At 38.1% G+C, this 14708-nt stretch overlaps 1 protein-coding gene across 2 annotated transcripts in view; it reads left to right on the top strand.

Annotated features, from left to right (window-relative positions):
* CHRM2 (cholinergic receptor muscarinic 2) overlaps positions 1 to 14708 on the top strand; it is an 85522-nt gene that overhangs the window by 56803 nt on the left and 14011 nt on the right. Inside the window, exon 1 of one of the 2 annotated variants that reach the window (XM_079305111.1) lies at positions 10426 to 10550. The exons of the other annotated variant lie outside the window; for it this stretch is intronic. The gene's annotated coding sequence lies outside the window, so the exon portion shown is untranslated. Of the gene's footprint in view, positions 1 to 10425; positions 10551 to 14708 lie in introns of those variants that run through there. 2 annotated transcript variants of the gene reach the window in all.

Raw genomic sequence — 14708 nt, 5'->3', positions numbered from 1 at the left:
AGAGGTCTCTCAGGAAGCTGGTGTTTTGTCTTCATTCCTCTGGTGATGGAGTGTGAGGATGACTGTCTCCAGAGACAGAGCACATACAACTAAAATGTAAGGTAAAGGACTGTGCAGAAAAAAGGGGATTTTCTTGGTTATTATTAGGATATACCAGAAGAAAAATGGAGCCTAAGTCAGTGCAGAAAAAGATGCCTTACTTGAATCTCAGGAAAGATGAGCTCCTCTGCTGAAGCCACTACATTTTGGGCTGACACAATGCAATGGTACCATGTCCTGAGGTTACTAACCTTTGAGGATTTTGGTGAAGCAATCAAAAAGACTGTAATTAATTGGAATGTATTGGTATCTGGCCAAGTGGTAGGCAGCCTGGAAACCTACTGACTAAGAAACAGATCCCTGCTCAAAGCCACATTGTGACCTGTTTTGTTTTTTTTTTTAAGTAGTAAGGCTCTGCTAACTTCAATGTAGCTGTGCCAATTTAGAGCCAAAGAGGATCTGAAATATCAAGCAGGCACCATTCTCAAAGTCTTTCCCCTAACCAAAAAAAAGTTTGAACTGAAGCAAATAATGTATTTGCAGTATAGAGATTACATATAATCTTCAATGAAATTATGATGTACAAAAAAATACTGCTGGTGACCTTAAATTACACAACAAAATCACAGAGGACATAGAAAAATTAATTCTAACTCATTAAATGCATTGCTCACTTAATGAATGATTCATGATTCACATTGCTCAAGTTGCCAAACATTACCTCAAATTATAGATTGGGCGCATCCTGTCAGCAGTATTAATAATTTCAATTATGTCAATGTAAGTACCTTCAGATACAAAAGCCAATACATTTTCTTCTTCAAGCCTTCCTGCTTCACTCTCAGAGCAGGACTAAACTAAAGTCCCTGGAGCACATAAGAGCATGGAGAGGAAGCATATTTTTTTTTAAAAAACACCATACTTGGAAGACCTAAAAATCTAAAAAAGGCTGAAAGATGTGCATGGTCAGGGTTGATCTCAGCACACCTTATGATAGTCAAATAGTATTGGACCATGAAATCACAAGACTTGCCCAGTGAGTTTCAAATTCTCCCTCTGCTTATGTTCATTAATGTTTCAAATCTTATCAGCTATTTAGGAAGCTGCTAAACAAAAAGCAAGTAGAAAAAAAAAAAAAAAAAAAAAAAAAAAAAAAAAAAAAAAAAAAAAAAAAAAAAAAGAAGAAGAAGAAAAGAAAAGAAAAAAGAGTCTAAATTGTACTGCTTAGAAAGTGTCCTGGAAATCCAGTCATAGCTGGGTGAGAACTGGAATGCCATCTCCCTGTGCATATGTATTATGAAAATTTTGCATGTTTTTTTTTTGTGAGTTCCTTAATTCAGCCCTGTTTAAATGATGATCAGACCACAAACCACTCTTGTGGCAGTGAGCTCTGCAGCCATATGTGCAGCATGTGAAAATCCACCTTCTTCTACCAGATTCCTGTCTGTGGACTTTCAAATTTCTCTAAAGTCCCCTATTTGTGAGGAATGGGTCAAAATAAGCATTGAGTTCAACCTGTCTGACACAGAGTGCATTTCATGTGATCATCCTCTCCTTTTTCTCTTCCAGCTAGACAGTAGAAGTCTTTGATGTCTCAGTAGGTCGGCTAAATTAATCGTAGTAGAAACAGAAGAGGTAGAAGACCTTTCTATCTGAAATGTTTAGAGAGAAAAATCTTAACCCAGGGGAGTCATTATACAGCTTGGAACCAGTTGCTTAAAGTACTTTGTGGCAAATACAGGAATAAAGATCTTCTTTCCCTTGCAGTTAAATTGTTTATTTAATTACCTACTTCTTGGACAGTACAGAGCATTTAAGGTAACTTTTGAACCAGATATGAAAAGACAGATGTAAATTGGTTTTGGATCTTTTATAGCAGGGGGATTTTTTATGACTTAACAGAAAAATAAGAAGCAGGAAATTCATTTCTATAGTGAAGCACAAAAAGTTTCTGCCTGCTGTAGTGACAGAATTAGAAGATGAAAATATTGTGGAGTTATCAAAGCATCTGCTTTAGGATTTCAGATTAACTAGATGGTTTGACTGGAGTTTCTAAAATATGTTAACCAAAAAGGTTTATTGAACTTTCTAGAGCTGGACATTATTTACTTTCTTTAAGTGCAAAAAAAATCAAGGCAATCTTTCTTCATGTTGAAAGACTGCAGAAGGCAAAGTCACTTTGCTGCTTACTGAAGAAAATACTGAACTGCCATCACTGTGTTCACTGACCTTTTGTCTCAAATTGACTCAGGGTGAGACATTGAGCAGCTGCTTTCATATAAATTACCACTATAATCTTCTACAATAACACACTTGAATTTTTCTCTTTTCTTTGTTCCCCCCCACCTCATAAAACAACTTTTTCCTTCCTCAGTGAGTGTTACTACACTAGAGGAGTACCAGAAAATTTAAATTGCTCGGTTTACTCATAGGTAAACTCCATTTCCCTATATCTTCCCTCAAGTATAGTGCCACCACACATTGCTTAGATTGTACCATATTTCTCATTCCCTGCCCCAAATCCCTCTGATATTGCCCTGGCATCTCAAATAAATGATGCCTAACTATCTGACATATGCCAAAGAAGGTATTTATGGACTGTCCAGTTGCAATCATCTATTCCATAGCAACGATACAAAAAGTCAGGCAAAAAACCCTTGTATTTTTATGAGACAGTTTATTTGCTGTGTGTGGGCCACAGCTGGATCTCTCCAGCCCTAAGAGAACATGAGTGTAGGCAGGTTGACTTGTAACCCAGCACAAGATGAATGGGCAGCATTAGGGGAATGACAGAACATCAGAACACAATAAAAAGCAACTCATGAGGGAGACTGGCTGGTTAACTTTATTGCCATGCTGTTTACTCCACTCATTGCAACATACTTATAACATCCTTGTTTGTCTGTCCTTTTCTCCACATCATGTTGCACAATAATTTGTGGGGGAGAGATGAGACAAAGATGAGATATTGAAAGACTCCCTAAGAATAAACTGGATATCAGAGGCAAAATGGCACAATTCAATCTTTGTCATGATGGGGGCTCATGCTCCACTCAGCTGCAGCTGAGATGCTTGGGTTAGAAGCCTAAGAGAGAGCAGAGGGAAAGATTTTGGATTCCTAATTCAGAGGTCTGAAAAGCCAAATGACTGTGAAAGAACTTCCCCATCCTCATTCACTGAAAAGCTGAAGATGAGTCTTCTAACTTAGGTACCAGTGCTATAGGTATAAAACCACTCTCCTTCACTCTCTATTTGTTGTATTGTAATTGGTCAGTAAATCTGTAACCACCACAAGAAGCCAGGTATTGAACTGCATGCTGACACATAACTAGGCTCTTGATACCTGCATGACTTTTATTCCTATCTAGTGGTATTACTAGTAACTGAAATATTCTTTGCAGAAAACTACTCAGGTTTCTTTTGAATATATTAAGATATGCAAGAAAACAAAACAATAATAATTAAAAGGTATACCCCTCTGGGCACCCCTGCTTTGACTTCTTTCACAGGATTTAAAATAGTTATCATAATGTACAATTTCTTACAAGGCATGAAATGCCTGTGGCTTTCTTTAAAGCTGTGAGCTTCTCCATTTAAAGTGTATTTTAAAGTGGTATTTCAAATATCTATGATGTTGTGAAGGAATGAAATCATCTAAGTGTCATAAAGAATTTTTTTTTTTCTGGATTCAGACAACCATTGGAAAGTTTGCAAGAGTGTTTTCAGAAGGAACAGCCAATCGTAGGGGACTTGCTCTGAATCCAAAGAAGGGTAACCCTCTGACAAGACCTTTCTTCAACACCTTCTAAGCACCACATCCCTTCAGGTCACAGAACTGGCACTTTTATTTCCTGAATGTCTACAACAGTGGAGATAAAGATTAGCAGGAAAATAAAATACCAGGCAGAATATTTTTCAGAAGTTTGTTCAAGAAGGAAAGACACTTTCTCCAAGTAGAAAAAAAATGCCATGAAAAAAAAATGCCACTTTGAAAGCAGCCCTGCAGAGTTGTCAAAACTTGAATAACTTATCTTTACTAATCTCCTGGGAGCATGGCAAAAGACAGAACAGTGAGAGAGACAAGGTGCACAGCTTAGTGGATACAAATGATGGAAAACACTGATATGTATCAAACAATCTATAGGAAAGAAAATGTGTTTGGAATATTTTCAGCACTTTAATTTCAAATGGCATCAGAGAGACAGTGAAAAGTGTGAATTAATGAGTCAGGATGTATAGGTATTCCATGGAGTTTTTCTGTTATTGGATTCACTGAAAGAATTTCTAAAGCAAAAAAGATGATGCAATCTATCTGGTATGCATGAGGCAATAATACATAAAATTGGCAATATATTATGTTTTTCTAGAGTAGTTTAATATATAAAGAACTTGATGACAGTTGGAGATGGTGGGCTTCTTGTTTTTTTCTTGCTATTTTTGGTGAAACTACTGAAAATCTTTCAGGCCCTTGCTAGGTTTTATCACTACAGCTGGAGCTGTAATAATATGAATAACTGGCTTATTTATGGTTTCACTGAATGTAGGAATGGAATAACGATTCACTTACCTTCAGCACACAAAGATGAAAGAGAGAGGGAATTATAAGCATGAGTCACTTATTATTTAGTAGTCTCATTTGGGGCAGTTCTACTATGCTTCCACCAACTTCATGGTATCATTTCAAGGCTTTGATCCAGGTTTTAACTTAGCTCCACTGCATTTAAATGAATCCTCTCATTTTCCCTTTTTTCTTTCTTATACCCTGCTTTCTCCTTTCTCTTTGAGCATTGTTGTAGCTCTCTCTTAGCAAAAGCTCTGTGTGTTTACATGGTAATGCCTGCCATCAGTGATGTGCTCCAAAATCCAACCACTTCCCAGCAAGCATAGGCTCTGTATGAAAATGTGCTAAAAAAACCCCTCAGTGTTTGCTTGTTTCATTGCCTGTAAACAGTCAAGAAAATTAAAAGGTGCACAAACCTCCAGGTCTCCTCCTTGCCTTGAGCTGTGGCAAGCCATGAAGTTAAAGACCAGCTCTAGTGTCTTAGCCTGCTGTTTGTGTCCAGCATTGCCCTGAGGTGAGTGAGACATTACCCATGCCCTGTAGATCTCTGACCTCTGAGATCTTTGAGCAAGATAAACTTGGAGCAGGAAAAAGAGAAAAAAAATGGACAGACAGGAGTCAGAAATGGATAAATAGACTACCATAAGCATTAGCACTTCTGGGTGCCAGACATGCCTATGTGTCAGGGATGATGTGCTGTGCCCACATTTTTCAGGGACAGACACTGATTCCAGAAAATTTCAATCTAAGTAATTGTTTTTACACCAAAATCCTGTTCCTGCAAAAACTCTGTGTTATCATGTGCAATATCATCATCACTTGTAGTGTAACAGTTCTGCCACAACACATCCTTCTACTTTTATATTTCATACCCAAGTATTTTGCAAAGTGTATTTCTGATACTATAATGGCAATCAAAAAACTGAGAATACTTATCTGGCTGGGTTGTAATTAGAGTTGGATTAGTTATAGAGATAACTCTTCACAGCCCATCAGCGAACTGACTATTTTTTAAATGGACTGAATCTCTATAACCTCATCCTCTTCAACAATGGATGAACAACAGAACCTCCAAGTTAACAGCAGAAATTATAACCCAAAGAGTATGTCTACCTTCCTAAAAGCCTTTGTGTTTGAACTGTATGTAATTGGCACTCTTGATGCTTCTGTTCTGAGGAAAATGGAAAATGAATCTCAGCCACATCATCAGTGCAGACTCCATTCATATCAGGGCTATTATGCTCAGAGAGGAACCAGCTGCTCTTTTCAGACCTGCATGCTTGGGATCAGAGATGGACAGCTGTCACTGTTGCCAGTAAAAACAATTGGAACAGGAGAGAAAAGATACATATTATACAATGCATATAATGTAATGGAGATGTAAAGGCTTACTGCTGTGTGATTCTGTTCACTGCTGTTCTGCAGTTCTGCCACAGTCTGCTAAAACAGGCATTCCTCTTGCTAATGCTCAGGGCAGCACTTGTTTGGCACAGAGTGCAGAGCTTGGAATCTTTTCCTACAATTCATTACAACAGCTATGTGAACTTGTGAACAAGAACAGAAATAAGGGTTAAGGGCAAACTTGGAGCTTGATTCACTTGCACTTAAAGGCATTTTGCTTTTGAATGAGCTAAGGTATGCACCTGAGGAGTTGCTCTTGTGGTGAAATTTTGCCAGCATACAGCTTTGCTCACATTAAACCTTTCTCCAGGAAAATGCTGTAATCAGAGCAGAACTGTAAGAGTCTGATCTTTATTCCTTAAGCTGGTCTCTATGGGATCTTCCATCCACTCTTGGGGTCTCTTTCAGATTGACTGCAAAGAATACCTAGGGGTCAACAACAGGTCAGAGCTGTGGAAATCAGGGCAAGGGGTCTTTCAGATTACCTGGGTTGTCTCAGCTTCAACTCCTGGGAAGCAGCAGATTGCATACTGCAGGCAGGTGGCTCCTCTTGGACAAACTTTGGGGAAGTTACTTCTGGTGCAGATCAGATGCTGATTTACTCTGAGCAAGAAGCCAAGGATCTGCATGATGCTCTTTCCTTTTTCTCTACAATGTGCTTTTCTCACAGACTTCTTTCTGCACGATCACATGGGTTGCTTTCAACATGTCTGATTCAATGTTAAACAAAGATATTTATGCTTCTGCTTTCCTGATTCAGAGCACCTGCAAACTTCATGGCATATGCTAGAATCACAAAAACATAGAATAATTTGTGTGGATATAGCCTTGGGAAGTCTCCACTTCAATTTCATACTCAAATTAGGGTCAGTGCTGAGCTCAAAGTTGTTCAGGGTTTTATCCGTAGCTTGAAAAACTTCCAAGGGTGGAGCCTGTACACAAATCTGTGTGTACAGGTACTGCTTTGCTGGCCTCATAGTGATTTTTTTTTTCCCCTTCAATGTTATCAAAAGCTTTTGTCTTATTTCTTTCATCCTTCCACTACACACCACTATAAAAAGGCTGGCTCCATCTTCTCACTAGATTCCCTGTAGGTATTGGCAGGCTTCTACCACAGCTATCTCTTCTTCAGGCTAAACACTCTCCCTGCCCTCAGTCTTCCCTCACAGGTCCCATGCTTCACTTCATCTGACAGTATATCCTTTGTCATTGATCTTGGATATATGGTCTGCTCTCAAACTACTTTCCAAGATGCCTCAGTTATTGGACAAAAGCATTTCTTTAAAAATTAGAAATCTCTATATTAGAGATACTTCTGATGTGTTAGACACAGTTGACCCTGGACATTCCCTCTGTTTCATGGCTGTTGGAAAATAAGGAGGTATCCAAAGCTGGTGGATGACAGCCACTGCTGCTGAAGTGGTAAAACTTGTAAGAATCAGGGCAGAAAGCAAGGTGAGTAAAAGGAGGAAACACCATGTTTATCTCAGTGATGATTCTTATCCCCAGCCTTGCAGGCAGAGTCTAGGTGCCTTAGGGAATATTGCATCACTTCAGCCATTCCATGTGGGTTCTGTGATTGAATTGAAAGAACCAAACTTCCAACAGTTCTTCAAGAAATTTTCTGTAGTTTCCATTGATTTTTTTCTGAGAAGGGGACATATAAATAGCTTGGCTTTTTGCTTTCCTTTTATGCAGAAAGAGCTTTAATTAGTCGCCTTCGTGTTAAATTGTCAGATGTGGCCACCCGTGGTATCTTGAGGTTATTCACATTTGTAAGTGTTTTTAAATGTTGGGTCTAAGCCACCCAGAGATTTTACAGCAGGGGGAAAATATTCGGTTGCCTGGAAGCTTTTACATTACCTTACACCACAGGACTGGCATACAGGAGCTACAGAAAAGTCTGTTTTGTACTAATGTTTCTACTACAGGAAACTTTTTTTTTTTTTTAGGAGGAGGGAGGAAAAGTGTGGGTGAGTTCAATTTGTTTTGCTGTTATTTATTTGTTCCTGTGTCTTATTCGCTTAAAGGACAAGACCTGAATAAGAATATTGATGACTTATATCTATTTTATTTCGTTCAGACAAAAAACTTGTTCCTGGCAGTCCTGTAATTTCCTTCCTTTTCTCCTGTTTGTACTATGATAACCTTGTCTTTGTCAGGGTTTCCTCCAACTCTTTCCATCCCATGACATCCCAGTAGCTCTTCTCCCTCAGAGTTTTCATTTCCAATTTATGAAGGAAACCTATCAGTGACATTTCCTCCATTGAATAGGTGAATTAAAAAGATGATATTTTATTCCTCAGTTGTTCTGCTGTTTATCACAATCTTCATAGGAAAGTTACTATGCTAATTTTTGTTGTTATTCTGCTAGTCTCTGCCGTTTACCAAGTTATTTTATAACTTAAAGTTTCATGCTACTTTATGAACTCATTTTAAGTCATATACGTGGGAATCCATTTTGACATAAACAGGATGGGTGAACTGCAGCTCATGCTTAAAAGTAGGGAAGCACTGTCCAATAAATACATCTGGAGAACCAGCCTGCAAAGCAGAGTGTATCTACAGCTCCAGAATATCAGAAGCTTATTAGGTTCCAAACATGAACCCAACATTATACTTTGCAGATGTATTTTTTTTGTTTCAGAATATATATGCCAATAACCTGGTAAGAGTCACAGCCACAGGTAGTTTTGCATGACTGTGTCTTAAGGAGAGAAAAGAGAAATACTGTCCTTCAGAAAGAGGAAATGCTTGGTTGAGCACTCTTAATGTTACAAATGGGTACTGAAGACAGAGTTTTCTCCTAAGTGATGAATAGCAAGGATGATCCCAGGACAATTTACAGCAGGGAAGAGCAGAATATGATTCTGGATCTAATAAAACAATGAACTAGGATTAGTCCCCAGACACCAATCCTGTTTTTCCCCTATTTCATAGAGAAGTCATAAGCCTACCAAATGCAACAAAAATTTTGCCATTGACATGCACAGGGCTTTTGACCTATTGATCTTATTTCAGAACAATTTATTGTCAGATTTCAGGCTCAGAAACTGGAGTGTGGATGAGTAATGTAGCTTATATAGGGGAGCCCTGCTCTCAGCACTCTCTGAAGTCAGGCTTCCAGCGCCAGTGCTGATGTGTGGAATTTCACAACTCAATCCGTGAACACTCTCTAATATCCTGTCTCTAATATCCTCCCAGTGATTGCTGCTTTCAAGAACAGACTGATAATTAATTAATTTTAAACCTGTACAAAAGTAGTGTGTTTGCAGAGCAGATGAAGTGAATCTAGCACAAGCAAATAATATCTGTGTATTTTTTGTCATTGATAGATAGATCTGTTAGCTACAGAGGGAGCTGAGATTAATTCTGTGAATCTCAAACCCAAACAATATAGAGGAGAGATATAAACACACAATACATTCAATGGGTGTGCACTTTCTGACAGAAACACTGGCTATTGATGATTAGCACATATAATTTGGATCATATTGGATTTATTTTTCTTTGTCTAATATTCGCAGTTCTGTCTAAACCCCTTGTGTACATGATGACACAAAAAACAGATAAAGAGGAAAAAAATGCAATGCAGATAAACCATATTGAGAAATATCTTAGTAAAGAATGGAAAAGATAGGAAACAATAAAACTACAATAGAGCAATAATATGTATTCTGTATGTACATATACGGAGAAAGAGAGATTATGCTTTGAAGGCTTATGGGCTTTTGACTTTCTATCTGTTGCAGAACAAACGCATTTTAAGGAAGCAGAAAAAATGATTACTTGAATTGTGATTAGCTTTAACAAATTTCTGTGTTTGCTGGAGTAGTTGTTGTCACTCTTGGTGATATAACACCTCAAATAAAAATAGGAGGGCATAAGGAAAAAAGATTTCTAAGGTGAAGCTAAATTATTTGACATTCCCCATCAATAATAGCACTACCTTTGTCGGTTTGTTTACAAGTGTCAGAACAACTTCATAAACTTTCTTTTCAGACAGAGAAAAATCTCAAATGTCTCTTGTTACTTCTTGCATAGAGCCTTGAAAAACCAAAACTGCTGGCTCACTTATCCAAACTCACTACATAAGCTTTATTTTTATCCTTACAAACACAGGGAGAATGAACCAATTCCTGACCATAGAAACACAATGTGCATCACAAGATTTAGAAAGAGAAGCTAAGAAATAAATGCATGATATTTTTTCCTCTTCTTGCTACATTATCTTTATTCTCAGCCAGATACCAGAACAAGCTGCATCAGCATTGACTTACTCTCAAACATTACCCTGTTTCCCAGTACTGAAAGAACAGATAGCATCACAATTCATGTGCAGCATAATCATGACAAATTTGCTAGAATGCCTGAAACACAAATTTCTGTTTGTGTTTGAAGTCCATATTTACATGGGAGTTGAGGTCATATTGACTCTGCTCAGCACAAGACAAATTGCATCAGATTCTCACTACCTGATGTGGAGCAACAACCACCCTTCACCTGTGCAGATTACAAGGCAGCAAGAAGTGATTCTTCCAGAGAAAGTGTAAAAGTTCAGCTGTCTTAAGCTGTCTGGCATACCTGTATTTGAAAATAGCTATGAACTGTGTTCTTATGTTCAGTTATAAACAGGTTCTGCAGAGGTATGGGGTATTAATTTAGTAAATCACAAAATCCAGCAGAAGTAGGTAGAAAAGACATTTTTCTTATTACCAGATTTAATTACATTATTTGTGAATGTCATCTTTTGGATGCTTGATCTTCTTTGCAAATGTGCTATCATTGAAATGGTTTTGATGGGGCTAAGGAGAAAGCACACTATCCTTTAAATTACAAGGTCTGAGATCTACAAACTTTTCACAATTAGTTAGAGAAAAAATTCCTGTGTCAGTGACATCGTGGGTTGGATAGCATTTGTTTAAGATGATCAGAATCATGAGTGGATACAAAACTATAAAAGGTCTCTGTAAGGAAAAATTACATTTTTAAATATTCATTTGCAAAATAGTAAATATATAGAAGCAGATAATTAAACTTAAAGGGTGTTTTCCAACCATAAAATTAGAAAGATTAAGAGGTAAACATTAACTTGACTGTAAATCCCTCCATTATATCTTTTAACAAATAATAGTGTCTGCATTTTAATTGTTTGCTGTTCAGTGCCTCGAACGTTCAATGGGATTGCACTGCATATCACAAAAGATCAAGAGCAGAGCAGCAAACAGATCCAAACTAATTAAAAACTTTTTAAAATACTAATCCTATTTTAATATAGTTTTGTACATACTTAAAATAAAAACATTTTAAACAATCCAAACCGAACAAACACTTAAGAAATTTAATGAAAGACATTCAGGACTTTATATATGTGGATATTATAGATATTATAGATATTATGATTTTATAGACAACACGTTTAAAGCCTTAAAAAGTATTGAATTTAGAACTGAGCCTCATTTACACTAAGAAGTGAGAAAATTTCACATTAGTGATTTGCCTACAGCCTGAAAGGGCACCACCAGCCCTCCAGGATTTTTGTGTTTAATCTGTGTCTGGGTCTGCAGCAGGGAGCAGTAGTGCTTTAGCATGTGCTATTGCTGAAAGGCTTAAAATAAAAAAACTGAGGGTCACTGTCTTGGACATCAGTCCAGCTTGACCCAAGGAGCTTGTTTAGAGAATGGAAAGTGATTTGCCTGCTCTTTGACAAGCCCACTCTAAGATGAAAGCATCTGGATTGGGATCACACAGCTGTTTTCTTCCTCACTGCCAGGGGTTTTTTTTGTGGTTTCTGTAAAGTAAGAAGGGAAAAAAAACCCTCTGAGAAGCAGTTATACCAAAACATCTTAAGCCTGTTATATCATGAATAGAAAAAAAGGGACAAGTAGAAAATCTTTTTTTTTCTTTTTCCCTTTTTTGTCTGCAAACATTTCCTTTCAGCTGTCCCTTTGAAGTCACAGGCTTATAGCCTGAGTGGCTGAGAGCAAGGAGCTGTGAAATGCGCCTTTGAGCCACAGATTCCTCAAAGAATGTCACAAGGCATGTCGGCGTGGGGAGCATCTGCAAATCAGCATGGTGCTACTGAGGCTGTGTCCAGCCTCAGACTCTGAGAGCTGCAGGCAGCGACGAATTTCAGCAGGGGAAAATCACCTCCCATCTTCATTCCACCTTCCCAACTGGGTTACCTCACTTCCACTCTGGGTAGTGACAGTGTTGGTGTTTACCAGCTTATGGGGAAATAATTCAGCATACTCATACATTCTGTGTATAAGATAATTGTTTATTATATACACATAAATTAGGTAATGTTACCATCTTCTCTTCCCCATAGTCCTGCTGTTGGTCTGTGACTGGATACTTTCTCATTGTTAAAATGCTGTTGTAAGGTTGCCCCTTCAACCACCTTCACCATAGATTGCTCTTGATGCTTCCTGAAAATAATCCCTGCTAAGAGGGGTCTGATTCCCACCATGGCCTAACACAGAGATTGGCAGAATACTCAAGTATTCATTAATTATGTCTCCTGATTCTCCAGTCACAGGTTGCCTGCATTTCTCATCCAAAACAATTTACATCACTTTTCTTACAAAAATATACTCTGCCTTTCTGATAATTCTTAAAGAGGGAGCAAAATTGTCTCTCATGATTTTGCAACAGTCAGTAATGATGTGTCAGTTTCTTACAAACTTCAGAGCAAAGCTCTGCTGAAGGTTAGCACTACTTCTGCAGTTTATCTGCTAAAGACAGTGATCAACCTCACCCAATATTTGTTTTCAGTGGGAGGGCAGAACCAGAGTGTGCCATCACAGCATTGCTTCCTACTACACTCCTTAGGAGGTTTATTTGAGACTGTAGGAATCACTTTTGTCCTTCTGCAGTTTAAAGTAATCATAGTAGTAGGATCTGAGCAATTCCAGCAAAATCAGTATCTGTTAGACCAGAGGATGAGAAAAGAAACCAGTGGTAGCCTAAGGAAAAATGATAACCAGAAGATGAATGTGACCAGCAGAGAGCAGATGAGCAAAATAAGAAGAACCAAAGAGGCTGAAGGAGAGCAGGTGTTGCATTAGACAGTGAGGAAAAATAAAAAGGGAGATGCATGAATGAGAAGAGTGATGTAGGTCTGTCCCAGACCTATAGGCTACAAATAGTCCTATAGTCCTAATGCAAAGCTGCTGCAAATATCTGAGGATAAAGTGTCATTGCTAAGGAAAGGAGATAATGAGGCAGCACTTAGTAATACAACCAAAAGCAGGGGGGAAAAACCCTCCAAAACAACTGAAATTCCCAAGATGTTACCTCACGGAGAGCTGTGGCTGTACCACAGCACTGAGCTGTGCCTTTATCTGTCCAGCTGACACAGAAGGGATGATCTGATGCACTGGACACCCCACTCCAGGGGTCCCCCAGGTTGAGTCAGTTTCCCTTTTCTGTTCACTTTATGTAATTTCTTTCCATTGTGGTTTTGAATATTTTACTCATCCCCAGAGATGACAGGCAGAAATACAGAAACCTTTTGATAACTGCCAATTTTACCTGGAGATAAAAATCTGAAACCCACTTGTTCATCAGAATCTCATAGAGGCAGACCAGTTGTGGAAATGATTCTTTATGATCCCATTATTATTAAGCCCAAAACGGCTTTGCAGTAGAACTAGCAAGAAAATAATGATAGGAAAAGGAAGAAATAGGTTCCTGTTCCCAGCCCAGATAATCACCCACAATACAACAAAAGCAATATATTGGATAAAAAATTATCTCTATGCAAATATTTAATACACTGGAATTTCTGATTATTAAAGAAGATTATAACTTTTTAAAAATATTTTCTATCCTCTTCCTTGAAGAGGTTATGGAGGCCAAGTCTCAGTGAATGGCAGTGGATTTAAGAACTTAAATGTTTGAATGACAATTGAGGTGAGGTTTCATAACTTCAAGTCTCTTCAGTTTCCACAATACTGTTCAAAGTGCAAGGCTTGAAGAAATGTTACCCCATCTCTCAGTGGGCTGTCATAGGATAATACAGACAGGTACTGAAACTAGGGTTAGTGAGGAATTTGTACTGAAAACAGGCATTAAAGGGTGACAATTTGAAGAGCCCATGTGAATGCTCTTGCAGAACTGTTTCTCTTGCAGTCACAATTTCTTTCTTTCTTCTAATCAACTTCTTTTTTATTCATGTCTAAGTCTTGTTCCTATTTTTCTTTCTCACATTCACCCCATTTATTATTTTCTCTTGCCCCACACATGCTTGTATGCCTTTCTCTAGGTATGTTCTGTTCTTGTGCTCTTCAAATAGATTTGTGCAGTGTGGAGACACATTGCAATGCAGCAATCACTGCTGCAAACACTGCTGAGTCGTTCTGCTGCTGTTGCATGACACAGTGGGAGGGATTTAATCTCCAACATGACACTTCAGGGACACAGCAGATTGATGGAGGAGATTGTACCCTAGGTACTCTGCTAGATACTATTCCTATCTGGATTTTACTTTCCATAAGTTTTCTTTACCATGAAGTCATGTAAAGATGGATTTAGGTTCAGAGAAGTGGACCACTGCAGAAAAACAGGGTAAAGTGAGAAGTTAGAAAATGAAATAGATTCATCAGTAGTCTTTTTGTCCTTAGACATGTTTGTGGTGGAAAGATGGTCTTAGATGTAAAAGCAGAAACAGGAAACTTGTAGACAGTAACAGATAAGTCTGCCA

Source organism: Erithacus rubecula (genome assembly GCF_903797595.1).
Source record: "Erithacus rubecula genome assembly, chromosome: 4".
NCBI lineage: Eukaryota > Metazoa > Chordata > Aves > Passeriformes > Muscicapidae > Erithacus > Erithacus rubecula.
The sequence above is the reverse complement of the archived record's forward strand: the minus strand, read 5'-3'. Positions and strand labels throughout refer to the sequence as shown.